This window comes from Antechinus flavipes, chromosome 2, assembly GCF_016432865.1.
Source record: "Antechinus flavipes isolate AdamAnt ecotype Samford, QLD, Australia chromosome 2, AdamAnt_v2, whole genome shotgun sequence".
Classification (NCBI taxonomy): domain Eukaryota; kingdom Metazoa; phylum Chordata; class Mammalia; order Dasyuromorphia; family Dasyuridae; genus Antechinus; species Antechinus flavipes.
Window position 1 is genome coordinate 215,761,342 of NC_067399.1, and position 9,470 is coordinate 215,770,811.

Sequence of the window (9,470 nt, forward strand, 5' to 3'; positions counted from 1 at the left end):
AATCTTCTCCATCTGTGCTGGAATCATTATCTCTGCCTTTCATGGAAAGGAGAAAATTTCACTCTCAAAATCAGGATTTGTGTGGCCAGCCTGACCCTGGTGATATTAAGTGATAAACTTTCCATATAATGGCTCTGAGCCTGCTATGTTCCCTCCCCATTCACTCCCCAACCAAAAAGCAATAGAGGCAGCATACTAGACTACTTTTGGGATGAGAGGCAATTCCTTTTGCCTGATTTGGTTGATGGCTAATAAGAATTTTGTTTGAATGCAGTGGTTTATGTAATCTCAAAAAGAAGTTCATTGTGATAGGTCAATTACCTCTGAGAGAAAATGACACTTTTGGGATCAGAATTCTATTCAACTACATTTCTGTTTTGTGGAGGAATATATTCTTTTCCCCCACCTTTTGTAAAGGGATAACAACAACACAACAACAGCAACAACAACAAAATCCATCTAATGATCATAGGATGAAGGGCATGTTTATTCACTATAGTTTGGTTGATATTTTATTATGTCTTGGACATTTAAAAATCTTTTAAAAGGTGAATTGCCCAGGAACATTCATTTCTTCATTCAATTGTTTAATTTATTTTAATATCTTGATTAGGCTTCCATCCTATCAGTTGCTTGATAATACAAATAACATGCAATCAGAAAATTCTGGTTAAATTTTTATACTCAGAAATCAGGTTATATTGGGTGTCTCAAAATTTTGGAGGCTTGTTATTAGCCATTTATTCATAAATAATGTGGGAAAGGGAATTAAACAGTGACTTTTTTAGCTTGCTATTGTTTTGATATAAATTCATTTTCATGCCATGGATTATTTCTAACCAGAAATAACATAATGACAAAATCTGTTATTCACTTAATAATTATTTATTAAGCATTTGGGGACACAAAGGGAGATCACAAAGAACTACAATTTTATTGTAGATATCAAAAGTTCAAGATAAATTCAAATTAGCCTTGGGGCATATTGTTGGGTCTTTGAATCTTAGCCTTAGCTGTGAATACAGAGTTGTCAGTTTATCCTTATAAAAGAGAATTTTTTCATTCATTTACCCTTGCAGATATTAGTAGAGATGTCAAACAAGTGTTCTACAGACATAAATTTCAACATATTGCAGCAAAGAGAATGCTGTAGCCACATGGTCAGTGGAGACAGGTAAGTTTTGTGGACCCTGGTCCAGTAGCGGTTTATGGCAAATCATTATGGAATAGTTTCCAGTAGATTATTCACTTCATCTACAATTCCAGAAAATAATCCAGGATATTTGGAGTGTTGGCTCAGGAGGACCCTCATGATGATATTACTGGAAGATGCCAGTAGCTCTATAAGTCAACAAATCTTTATTAAGTGCCTACTATATTCTGGCACTACATAAAGTGCTAGGGACACAAAGAAAATCACAAAACAGTTCTTGGACTCAAGAAGCTCATTGTTTAGGAGAGGAAATAATGTATAAAGAAACAAATGCACACACACACACACACACACACACACACACACAGAGGAAAAAAATTAGTGATAATCAATAGAAAGAAGACACTAGAATTAAGCAGGATTAGAAAAACCTTCATGTAGAAAGTGGGATGCTAGTTAGGACTTGAAGCCAGGGAAACTAGGAGAGAATGGTGCACAGTCAGTGAAAATGCCCAGTATCAGGAGATGGAGTTTCTTGTTTAGGGCAAGGAGATTTGTAACTAGTTCACAGAGCATATGTATAGATGTGTTAGGGTGGGGTGGGGGAGGATTATGGAAATTGTAAGCCAAGTATAAGAAGAATGGAAAAATTTGAATAAGTCAAGTTGTGGAGGGCTTTAAAAGCCAAATATTGAATTTTAGATTTTATCCTAAATATTATAAGGAACCATTGAAACTTGAATAGTAGTAAAGGTAGGAATGAAATGATCAGATCCATGTTTTAGGATCTGATTAGTTTGATAGGTGAGAAAAGGGTGGACTGGAGCAGAAAACAACTTGTGGTTAGGAGACCATCAGCACATTATCGAACAGTCAAAGTGTGAGATGATGAGGATCTGTACCAGGCTGCTGGCAGTGTGTCAGAGGAAAAAAAGGGACATATGGTAGAAATTATGGCATTTGACAATAGATTGGATATGATGCAGGGATGAAAGAGAATGAGGAATCTAGGAGTTAGGATGATAATGATAGCTTCAACAGTAATAGGAAAATTGGGGAAAAGAGAGAACTTGGAGAAAAACACAAGTTCAATTTTAGACATGTTGAATTTAAGAGGTTTATAGGACATCCAGTTTGATATATTTAATAGACAGAAATGCAAAAGAGAGATTAGGAATATGTAAAGAGAACTTTGAATCATTAGCATAGAGATCATAATTTAATCTATGGGGATTGATGGTAAAAAGCTAGACTGTGTAGAGGGAGAAGAAAAGAGAACACAGGATAGAACAAAAAGGCACACTCATAGTTAATGGGTGTGATCTGATTGAAAATCCAACAGTGGACACTCATTATAAAATCATAAGAGGTATGAGCTATCCCTACATGACATACTTGGTTCAGCCACACATGTTCTTTATATAAATATGCTTTCCAGATGTTATATTTCTTTTATTTATGCCCAGCCTATATATAAAATCCATATTTATCCTTAACCAAAAATATTTCTTAGATATTTCCACCTGGGATGATATATGCATATGAGTGAACATGTACTATTATGTTAATATTCTGTCTATTCTTTTGTTCCTTTTCTGTCTATTCTATTTCATTAAATGCTTTTGCTTTGAACTAATTGTGTCTTATACTAACAAGTAAAAGTAAACAGATTTAATAGGAGTTCATGAACTCTTTGTGTATACGTGTGCATATGTGGGAGTACACAGAATACTTTGACAGAGTGTTGCTTTTCTGGAGGTTCCATTATAAAATAAGGAACTATCCAAGGTTCTACCATTACATAGGAATTAAGGATCAAGGTAAAAGTTAAAACAGTATAATATTCTTTTTACATGATTATAGAGCGAAAAGAATACTATCTTTTAAATCAAGACCCAAGTTGAAATCCTGACTTAAACATTTACTAGGTAAGTGACTGTGAACAAATAATTTAACCTTTCTGAAGCTTTTTATCTAACTATACAAGATAGATAATATTGTACCCACCACAAAAAAAAAAAAAACTATCTTAATGGGAATGCTTTGTAAGCAATCAATCAATCAATCAATTCTTTAAAAGCACCTACTGTAGGTCAAGCACTATGCTAGGTGATGGGAATACAGGAGCAAAAATTGAAACAGTTTCTATCCACCAGGATTTAATGGCCTATTATGGAAATCAGCAAGGGCTCATAAAAGTAGATATAAAGTAATTTCAGGGAGAAGGCATTAGCAGCTGGGAATTTCTGGGAGGACTTGATACATTCTTTGAACAGAGTTCTAAAGGAAACAAAATATTCTCACAAGTGATGGGAAAGAGGGAGTGTATTCCATGCATGTAGGGCACATTAAAATGCATAGATACGGGAAGTAGAGGATTGTATGTGAAAGAAAGGGAGTAGGATCATGTGTTGGACCATAGAAGATGTAGAGACATTTTCACTTCATGTCTCCCATTTCTGAAATTCTGTCCTTTCTCATCTCTGTGCCATGGGTAGGGAAAGATTGCTATAATCTGACTGAATCCAGATTACAGTTTTAAATGCCAAAGAAGGGAGTTTGTTTTTGATGTTAAAGACAATTAGGAGTCAATGGAACTTTGTGTTTAGTGTAGCAAAATATTGTGGTCCATCTTACCTAAAAAGATTGAATACCTGCAATCAGAGAGATAAGTATATATATATATATATATATATATATATATATATGCTATGAATTCCCTGATGTTGAAGCAGAAATATATATAGGCATAAGGCATTCCCATACATTTGTGTATCCAATATGACTTCACAGATGTCCAGTAAACATGTTATTATGGCAGAAGGATGAACTACAGAAATGTGAGTTAATATTATTTACCTACTTTAGTCCCTGAATAAGATGATCATGGTCACTTTGAAGTCTGAGGCTATATAAAAACTGTCAGTCAATAGTTCCTAATCAATAGATATCATCATGGCTGAGTCTCAAGCAACAGAGTGATCTTTAAAAAAAAAGAATTACTATATACATATTCAGTAGTCTCCTATCAGGCTCCATCTCCTTCCCTTCTTTTGACTTTTGTCACTAAAGAGTGGCTCAAACTCTAGGGGGACATTAACTTACTCAGAAGTCATTTTTTTAAAAGTTAACCTTATTTGGCTCCTTGGTTGTTGTTCTTTGTTCTCGGAAGACCAAAATAATGTTATTCTTGTTAGAGCCCTTTACAGTGTGTCTAACTGTGACTCATCAGTCTGATATGGACTTGAAATATTCTGCCACAAATTGGACACAAATAGATCCTATGAACATTTGGGGTAGCTTCTCTAACTTTGTACATCTCTAATTTCTTCTGAGTTAATTCAATTCTGTTTTGCTTATAAAACACAGCACCTTTGTTAATAAGGGCACACCATGTGGTCTTGAGCCAATGTTTCCCATGTCATACAATTAATTCTAAAGTTATTGGCAGTGTCCTTGTATTGCTTTTTCTGAATTTATTTATAATTTTGCTATCCATTTCTTCCTATAAGTGGATTATTATCTTCTCTAGGAATCAGTGAAAAGAACCCTTGAGGCAAAAATGGCTTTTTCTTTCTGAGTCTCCCCACGCCCTTGTGTCCTGCCTCACAAGGTACCAGCCATTTTATGGGGCAGAAGGGAGGCCTTCCTCTATCCAGAGGGAGGACACTAAGCTGCTCCACAGCATGCACCAGTGAATCTGCCACAGGGGCAGCAGGTAGAGCAGGATGGAGAGAAGGATGATCAGGAAGCAGGCCCAGAATAGGTAGTGGTTGTGGACAAATGAGAAGCTCTGCCAGTGCATGTAACTGGCCCAGAAGGTCTCCTGCTGGATGTCTCTCAAAGGCAAAAACCGGGTCCTGTAGAAGATTGCTCTCAGCATCCACTGCTCTTCCTTGACGTATACCTGCAAGGACATTTTTAGATTGCTATAATTAACTGGGAATGAAAAGCCTCAGTGAAACACTTCATACATCCAGACATATTTAAAGCACTAATATTTCAGCCTATGGAGATCAGTGTGAGAGGCATACAGGCCCTGGTCAAAGAGTTCCCATAAGATGGACCACTTTGTTGCACAATAATCCTTGACAGCTTTAATAAACTTAGCAGTATTGTAATCTCCTCCTGAAGTACCCAGGCGAGAGAAAAACAGGGCAGCCAAAATAATGAACTTTTAAGAGTGCTTATTACTGGCCAGGACTGATCTCCCAACACCAAGACTGAAGGGGTCAGTAATGAGTGGCCTCAGGGCCATATAGTTATAGAAAGAAGAGAGAGAGAGACTTCAAAATGTTTCTTGATACATTTGTCATAATAAAAGATTTTTTATTCTAAACAGGAGGCAAAAAGTCATCACCTTAAGAGGGTCATTCCCAGACAGCAATAAGCAGTATTTCTTTAAGCTTATCAAGTTGTCAAGGTCTCAGGTTTTTCAGGACAGCACATCTGGGTTGTTAAAAAATACCATCTGCATAAGGGAGTGAAGAACTAGTAATAAACTTCTAACTACAAAGATTCAAGATTATGTTTCTCACAGTCCTATTTGGGGTGCTTTTCCACTTCACTCTCATTCTTAACACATCCTCAGTGCAATAGTAGAATTCTGAAAAGCCATAGAATTCACTGTTCTGGAAATGAACTGGAGGCTGATAGACCCCGTTGAGGGAAGTCTGGGTCTCGTTGGTCTTCTTCATGAAAGGGTGGAGTGTCTTGCACAGGGTGAAGTCTCCAGTTCCCCAAGGTACATGATCTGCCCGTTCTGCTTAATTTCATCCCTGATGTCCAAGGGAAGGGAAGGGTCCAGGTAGGGAGTATCAGAAGAAGGACCTTGTTCCTCAGCCACAAGGACCTTGTAGTAAATTTTTGGCTACTTCTTCCTGCGGTGAGGAAGCAAAGCTTACACTTTTGGGGACTTCATAGGCTATCTGAGTAAACACTCTGCCCATGTTCAGAATACCCGCTGTTCCTCTTATGAACAATGGCTGCTTGGCTCTCAGCTCCAGGAAAGTTCACTTCCACCATAGCCTCATCATCATCTTCAATGTGCTCAAATATCCAAGGACAAAGTTAATGCCAGTCCAAGTATAGACACCTTCCTGCTTCCCTGAAATAATCTTGGCATGAGAGTTGAAGAACAAAAAGTCAAAGTGTGCTGGGATGTCTATCAGAAGATGTTCCAGAATGGCTTTTTGCTGACTTTCTGGAAGGATTCTCATCCCAGCTGTCCAGAGGATATAAAGAGGGGTCTCTTTGTGTTTTGCCCATGGCACATGTTCTGCAGCAAAACTCAGAAGTGGAGAAATATAATCACTGACTTTTTCTGGAGAGGGAGCAAACTCTGATATGTCTGGTTTTATTTTCATCACCACCGGCTTCCGGTTCTTTTCCCTCATTTGTCTGATGTCCAACAGATTGTGCGGGTTGCTGGGGCCAGCAGTAGACAAAGATCCACAACCCACTGCTCTTGCAGTCCACCACGATCCCGTAATTGATGTGGGAGTTACTAGTATCAGTGACTTCAATGTCCCCAAAGCAGGCCAGATACCTGTGAAACTTCTTATCCCGGGACAAACACCCATACTTATGCCGGAGGATGATGACAGAAAAGTACAGCAGGGAAACCGCAGCAGCCAGGATGCTGACGACCACAATCTGGTGCATTATGATGTTAGGATTTGAGGGCATCCCACTGGGGATTTGCTAAATGCCAGAAAGCAGGAAACAAGCAGGAGATGCCCAACCTCCCCATGCTGAGATGATCCGGAGGAGAAATCAAACCCAGCCTCTTGGTCTCCAGGCCGCACTGTTACAAAAGTTTTTGAATATTACACTCATCAGAATTTACTTCAAGAAAAGAAGCATACATACTCATGTGATTATAGAAATCTATTTTACCTGGCAGGGAAATAGGAGAAAGTGCTAAAAGGAGAGAGGGTTAAGAGAAAGGAAGACATACTTGTGAGGAGGAACAGGATAAAAAGAAGTGGTAGAGATATAAACAAAGAGAAACAAAAAATGTGAATGGAATAAACTCACCCATAAAATATAAGAGCTGAATGGTTTAGAAACCAAAATAGAACAATTTCTGTTAATTTCTTAACAATTTCAACCCAACTCTTTCATTATTTGATTGAGCATTTAGAAATATAAATTTTCCCTGAAGTATTGCTTTGCTTGTATTTGGTACATTAGTTCACTGTTGTCATTCTCTTAAGTGAAATTATTTTTTGTTTCTGTGATTAATTCTTTGATTCACTCATTCTTAGGATTAGATTATTTCATTTCCAATTAATTTTTAACCTGTTTCATTGGCCCTTTATTGAATGTAATTTTTAATTACATTATTGTCTTGAAAGGATGCATTTATTATTTCTTCTTTTCCATATTTGGTTGTGAGCTTTTTGTGCCCCAATTCATGGTCATTTTATTGATGAAGTACCAGGTACAGTTGAGAAAAAAAAAAGTATATTCTTTTCTATTTCCATTCAATTTTCTCTAGCAGTCTATAATATCTAACTTTTCTAAAATTCTATCCATCTCCTTGATTTCTTTCTTATTTATTTTCTAATAAGTTTTGCCTAGTTCTGAGAAGGGAAAGTTGAGGTCCCCTACTAGTATAGTTTTACTGTTTATTTCTTCCTGTGACTCATTTAACTTTTTCTTTAAGAATTTGGATTCTATGCCTTTTTGTGCATATATGTTTAGTAATAACATTACTTCATTGTTTATCGCACCTTTTCGCAAGGTGTACTTTCCCTGCTTATCTCTTATTTTTGCTTTGTCTGAGATAATGTTTGCTACCTCTGTTTCTTTTACATTAGTTGAAGCATAATAGATTCTGCTTCAGGTCCTTATATGTGTCTCTGTTTAAAGAGTATTTTTTTTTTTCTTGTAAGAAAGATCTGTGACCTGCATATAGTTGGATTCTGGTATCTAATCTATTCTTGAAACCACTTTAATTTCAGTTCATCACATTACTCTGTATTTAACTCTATCCTTTCTTCCTGTTTATCCTTTATACCTTATCCCTCCTCTGTTTTGTTTCTAATCAGTGTCTCCCTTAATCTGTTCTTGTTTCTTTTCATCCTAAAATTTCCCCTTGATTCTCTTCCCTTCCTATTTCCCTGTTGGGAAGGTAGATTTCTCTACCCAACTAAGTATTTTTATTATTCCCTCTTTGAGCCAATTCTTACAAAGGTAAGGTTTAAGCAATGTCCACCCTTTCTCCATTTATCTCTCCACTAGACAAACTTGTCTTTGAAAGCCTATTTATGTGAGGCAATTTTTTCCTGTTCTTACTCTCCCTTCCCCTTTCCCTCAATGCATTCCTATTGCTTAATTCTTCATTTTGGGGGTGATAATATCATCATAGTCCATTTATACCCATACCCTTGTAGAATCCTTCTAACTACCCTAATAACAATTAAGTTTTTAGAAGTTATATCATTTTCCCACATAGAAATATTAACAGTTTAACTTTATTGTGTTCTTTATGATTTCTCTTTCCTGTTTACTTTTTTATGCTTTTGAGTCTTGCAATCGAAAGTCATATTTCTCCTACTCAGCTGTGGTCTTTTCATCAGTAATACTTGTATATCTTTTATTTCATTAAATATACATTTTTCACCTAAAGGATTATACTCAGTTTTTTAGGAAGATTATTTTTGGTTGTAATTCAGGTCTTTTGTATTCTGGAATATCATACTCCAATATCTTCTCTCCTTTATTATAGAAGCTGCTAAATTTTGTGTGATTCTTATTGTGGCTCCATGATGAATTTTTTTTTCTTGCAGCTTGAAATATTTTCTCTTTGACCTCGGAACTCTGAATTCTTGTTATAATATTCCAATGAATTTTTACTTTGGAGTCTCAGGCAGTAACAGTAAATTATAATTTCTATTTTACTCTCTGATTTTAGATATAAGGTTAGTTTTTCTTGATAATTTTTTGAAATGTGATGCCTAGATTTTTTAGTTTTTTTTTTTAATCATGGCTTTCAGGAAGCACAATAATTCTTAAACTATCTCTTTTTGATCTATTTCCTAGGTTAGCTATTTTTTGTATATTTCACATTTTTTTTTCTATTTTTTCATTCTTTTTGATTTTTTAATATATCTTGATGTCTCATGTAATTATTAGTTTCCATTACCCAAGTCTAATTTTTAAGGAATTATATAATTCATTCCCCTTTTAAAGCCATTTTTCCATTTGACCAATTCTCCTTTTCAAGGACTTCTTTTCTTCAGTGGATTTTTGTTTTTCTTTTACCAATTGATCAATTCCATTTAAAATGTTTTTTCTTCATTATTTTTGT

The 9,470-nt window shown here is 35.9% G+C and overlaps 1 pseudogene; it reads right to left on the bottom strand.

Annotated features, from left to right (window-relative positions):
* Nucleotides 1-4,759: 4,759 nt before the first annotated feature.
* Nucleotides 4,760-6,905, bottom strand: LOC127552432 (ectonucleoside triphosphate diphosphohydrolase 4-like; annotated as a pseudogene).
* Nucleotides 6,906-9,470: the final 2,565 nt, after the last annotated feature.